The sequence below is a fragment of the Daphnia pulex genome, chromosome 5, assembly GCF_021134715.1.
Source record: "Daphnia pulex isolate KAP4 chromosome 5, ASM2113471v1".
NCBI classification, from domain to species: Eukaryota; Metazoa; Arthropoda; class Branchiopoda; order Diplostraca; family Daphniidae; genus Daphnia; species Daphnia pulex.
Window position 1 is genome coordinate 2,973,053 of NC_060021.1, and position 5,625 is coordinate 2,978,677.

Consider the following 5,625-nt stretch of genomic DNA (forward strand, 5'->3'; position numbering starts at 1 on the left):
TTTGTATCTTCTTATAGGCTCAGATATTTTTATCGCCTTCATCCTGCCTTTTTGGTAGTCCTCTTTGTCATTGTCTTCCAGAATTTTCTTAAATTGGCGACGATTTGGTATTCAAATGAGGGTAAATTTTTGCTGTATTCGGCGTCTTTTATGAAACTATTTTCTATATAATTTTCACAGACATCTTGACGGCCATGAACGGGACGGATTACCACGTTTACTTTACATACTATCCCCGAGAAGCTTATTATTTACGCTCTCGTTTGGTAATTGGTTTACCTAAATTATGTATTATAATGGATTTTTAAAAATGTATTTTCCCATAATACTAGTGCTCTTGCTGGACTACGTGAAGTAACCAATTCTTAATATCCACCCACGAAATAATTGAAGTTCGAAAGCAGTATTTATACAAACTGAATAGTACCGTAAGATAATGTTGAAGTCAACAGTTGGTGGATCATGGTAGCTTATTTTGTTATTTAATAACAAGCAGAGCTTACTTCAATACTGCTCATATGTTTTTTTACATTCAGTATTTGGAGTATGCCAATTAGTTGTCAAGAATAAGTTTCTCATACAAGCTACTGTTAATTAAGAAGTGCTTTCAAGGCTGTTTATATTTCACAGTTATTCTTAAAGGTACTGGCTGATAAAGTCCATCTTACATATCCCCTTTGCTCCAGGTTCATGCATAGGTCCAAGAAACTGGTTTTCTTCACCTTTAGGCCACTAAACCCGATACTGTTGGTAAGTTAATAACTTATTTGACTTTAATTTTTTTTAAATTCCTGTTGAACATATCTAGAAGATCTAAAGGAATGGCCAATCTAAGCTAAATCCAATCAATCCAATCTAAGTGCCTCATGTAAAGATATTTTAACCGTCAAAATTTTCATTTTCAGCGAGCAAATGCTCGCTCAATGGAAGATCTTTCACAGTTCAGGATACGGTTGAATAGTTTTTGTTCTTATCGGAAAATGAAACAGTGTTTTCATTACGTATGCCAAAGTTGGTGCCATCAATAACATTATTTTTTTTTGGTTTATCATACATACCTCAATTGCACCTACTCTTCGATATGATTTTAATAAACGTTCAGACAGGGAATAGGCAAGATCATCAATTATGTGGTAATCAGTGCCCGCCAGTTTTTCATGTAGGGTTTGTCCTCTCGCTGTTTTCAAAGACACGTGCATCATTCATTGACCCTGACCAGCCACTGCTTACGGAAGTGAACTTGAGGCTTTTGGTGCAGGTTGCTTGAAGGTTGACAGCGCAAAACTTATTGCGACATGTATTGGCTGCAAAAGGTTTCAGTGGTTGCACTATTCTTATTATGTGCCGTCAACCAGACCTGCAGTGTAAATATGGCATAGAATTTTTATCTGCAAACATTACTTGATTCCATCATTAAACGTACCTATGGTATACGGAAAATTGGAAAGTTTCACTGATACCATTGTATTCATCGCGTTGTGGCAAACGAATGAAATCAGTAGCTTAATCCATATTTTACAATATTTTACAAGTAGTAAGACAAATGTAACGGGCGTTGCCTGTTTGAAGATGTTATGCTTCATTAGGAAAATTGTGATGATCCTCACAATAAGTATATAATACTAAGAATGACTTTGTAAGCTTGTATTTTACCTCGTGTTTTGGGTTACAGTTGCCGGTGTAGACTCTACCGGGAACAGGCAGGCGTCGGACTTATATACTCGGGGGAACTTAGTCGCACCACCACTAGTAGTGATGGTGCAAGAGAGAGAGAGAGAAAGGAACAGGAAGGAAGTGTTGTGGTCTATTAAGCAACAGTACTGGAAGATCTCAAGAGTCCCGATCCAGTAACTTTAGGAGGATGAAGTGGGAGGTCGTGGCTAACGAGCCATGAAATGTATCGGGTATGGGGAGATAAAGAGTGGGAGGGGCGAATCGTCACAATTACATGTAAAAAGTTATGAGTTGCAAAAGCCTTGCATGTATGTGTGGCAAGCAAAATATATTTTTTAAAATAAAATTCTTTATATATGATGCTATACGAATACGAATACGATCGAATAATAACAACAATTTAAATTCGAGGAAAAAAAGTATTTACCTCTAAAAGCTAAGTTTCGTGAAAACAAAAATAACGTTGCATCTAAAATGCAACGATATATTTCACGCCATTTGGATTCTTCGGCGCCGAGTGCCTTTTGAATCGCAGAGTCAACCCCACTATGTTCAGTGAGATTTAACTGAGCTGTTTTCCAACTGAGGTAATAATTTAGATGAACTGGGTTGCTGTGGTGCACTTCAATGCGATCGTTCAACTTTCTCCAACCATCCTTGATGCCTCTGTTCCAGCATAGAAAAAGAGATTTATCGCTAGAACCACAATTGCCATTTCCAAAAACGGAACAAGAAAAACAAATAACTAAGCTTGATGATGGGCTCCAGACCAAATAGTCCTTTCGAAATTTTTCCCCGTTGGGTAAACCTTGACTAAAATATCCTTTGGAAAGGTTCTTTTATCCTTGCTATCTCATAGAAAACTATCAAGTAAAGTTAAAGAAGGACCTTTCTTGATAGTCTTATTCCCTTTCCTTTTCCCGCAACATCGGTGACCAGAGCGCTGAATCATTTTCTACTCCGTCAACCAAGAAGAGGGGAAATATGGTTAAGCTAATACAATTTTGATTTTCAATTTCAATTGATGTTTGCCCTAATTATAAATTGTTATCTATGGATTCATTAAGTGTAACTGATGAATCATCATCACTTTCGATTTCATGAGTTTCATTGGATTTGGACAAAAGTATAGACTCATCCACATTTCCACCTTTTTAAGGTTAAACTTTTCACTTTCCTGGTTAGATGTTCCAGATTCTTCTCTTGACTAGAGTTATACACATAGGAAAAGGATTTCACCTACTCAAATTCAACAATACAATATCATACAAGCCTAACTCTATTTCATTTTGTTTAGAAGTGGGAGTAGTAAACCAACCTAAATATTTCAAGGTATTTTTGTTTTCTCGCTCACTTTCACTTTTTTTTATGTCTGCGCCCTATTTTGGGATCCGGAAAGCTTTTTACGATTATTCATTGGTTAATGGTAAACTCAGTTTTTCTAATGCTGTGTAGTTTTTTTTTAAAATTTATCCTCTATTTGCACTAGTTATTTGAAAATGAAAACAAACACCATACACGTTGCCTAGCAGAAAAAATTCAATTAACCAAATGTCTATGGTCAATTTAATAGAAACAATAGATGCCACCTAGTGGATTAAAGAAAAACTTGTGTATTCAAGATTTTAAATTGCATGTAAAGGAGAGGCAAAAAAGAGACTGAAATCTCAACTAAATCTCCAGACCATTCCTAGATGGCGCTTTTTCGAAGAGAATAAAAAATCGCTAGAAAAAAAGTAGCTTCCCGTCGAATACTTGAATCCCCTTATGGAAAATTTAACATGGAGAGTGGAAACTATCCCTCCATACCCATGGTTAAATTAATTTCTCGAAAAGCAGAAATCCAAAAATGTTTTCTATACCCCTAATTGACAACGTTGTTTGCCATTAATTGCCTAATGAATCAAGTACTCAAGGCTGCCAGAATTTGTGTATTTTACCCTTGTTACATGAGGGAGGAATGGAGGAGACGCTACTTGGGCTAAAAAGTGTAGAGATGCTTTAATTGCCGTTTGTCGTTGAAATATCTGAAAATCATGTGTAAACGTAATCTTCTTCATCTAGTGCTGGAAAAAGGAACCATTCTATTGCCAACGGCAATTACAGCATCTCGACACTTTTGTCTGCAGGGACATTATGAGTTATGAGAGTAGCACTTCCTCCTTTCCTCCTTCCTGCTTTTTAGGGTTTTTTGGTCAAAAAATTTGAACATAGGGTATTCTTTAGGTTTTAAACTATTTTAGGGTTTTCTTGAACTTTTTGGCTAGTTCTGAAATTTTTGTGGCATCCGCCTATGTGCGGTCAAAGAAGCGCATAAATTATTGCACTCTTTTGAATGATGGTCGTTTTTTTTCTTAGAAAAAACTTTATTTTCATTGAAGGGGCGAAAAAAATTTCCAGGTATTAATCTTTCATGGGCAAGGAATTTAAAAGTACTTATTCTCCCGTCTTACTGGGCAAAGAATTCGATTGTTCACTTGGTCAGACCACAAGATTGACAGGATTGGGTGACTTTGAAGCCATATTGCCGTATCAAATAGTAAGAAAATGTGTAGTAGTATAGCATATAATTCTTTGGTTTCTTCCTTTATTGTTACGGCCCTAACAAATACCTTAGAAACTGATTAATAAAATGGCAAAATATATTTATTAAACTTGAATGCTTTTGTTTTTAGGGTTTAAGATCGTTATTATGGGGCGTGAAGATAGGGAAAGTATAGGTAATAACGCTGTTATAAAGAAATCTGAAATAAACTTAGGATAATGCGTACTAAGCTTGTAAACAACAACATGCTGTACGTTCGTATTTTACGTATATGCCCATGTTTACTAGTAATAAGCTAGTTCTTGTTGGCAAAAAATCCCCTTTATTTAAGTAAGTATAGCGCTTATCATTTTATAAAACCTAACGAGTTTGAATCTTGTAGTTAATACAAAACTAACTATTTACAGCTATACCGCAAACCTGTTTTTTGCAAGTATGAGAATTCCCAGTGAGTTCGCTAGCTAGATCTGTAGTACATATGTATGCGAATGAGAAAGCATTTATTAATCGCTTTCATCTGATGATGAAGCATAAACAACATCCCTAGCCAAAGGATAATGGGGGTTAGTTTTATAGGCTGAGGATATAATTTAATTATTAACACTAACAAACAAGCCTTCCTTTTGAAACTAAACACAAATTTTGGCTGCAACACACTTATAGATACATGATGGGAGAGTAAATTTCAATCTTGTGGCATAAATTATCTTGTACAGATTAGCAATGTCTGTCACGACAAAGAAAGTATTTTTCCTGTAGTAATAAGTACGCTTTGATATTTTGGAAAGAGAGTCACATTCGATGGACAGTGTTTCTATCAAGTTATTTTCCAACCCCCTTATGTTGTACGATGATCAAGTAGTGGACAACGCCAAAACGATAACACTTATTATTACATTCCAACTCGACTTTTTTCGTCTCGGAAAAGAAATATACATTTATGATGTTTTCACATTGTGTTCCTGCTCCTTATGCATCAATATATCCCGCATATCCCTTGGGGCCCCCTCCCTCTTCTAAAACCCACTTTATATGGTTATCGCGGCTCTATCTTATAAAACTAAATAAATCCCAACTAATAAGAATATATATTTTATTTTCTTCGACGGAAAAATTTGAGTTGAAATGGAATTCCTCAGTGCTTCTTAAATTTTATTGTATTCATTTTATTTCTTGTTATTAACTTAAAGTATCAGAGCAGTATAGATTGAACAATCCTGTTTTCGTTGCTATAACAGATGATGAAGGTGAGGAGAAACTTGAAAAACGCAGAACTATAATGTATATAGAGTAACTACCAGAAGTTTGGAAACGCGCGAGAAGCTTATGTAAAATGCCGATTTTCGCCGCGTTCCAAAAAATCGGGTTTTTGACGGAGGGTATTGCAATTTTTTTAAGTAGCCATA

The 5,625-nt window shown here is 35.6% G+C and overlaps 1 long non-coding RNA gene across 1 annotated transcript; it reads right to left on the bottom strand.

Moving 5' to 3' along the window:
* Positions 1–297: 297 nt before the first annotated feature.
* LOC124193679 lies at positions 298–2,063 on the bottom strand. The gene is made up of 2 exons (XR_006874396.1): positions 1,424–2,063; positions 298–1,357 (listed from the first exon to the last, which is right to left on the bottom strand). It is a non-coding gene; the product is annotated as an uncharacterized LOC124193679 (long non-coding RNA).
* Positions 2,064–5,625: the final 3,562 nt, after the last annotated feature.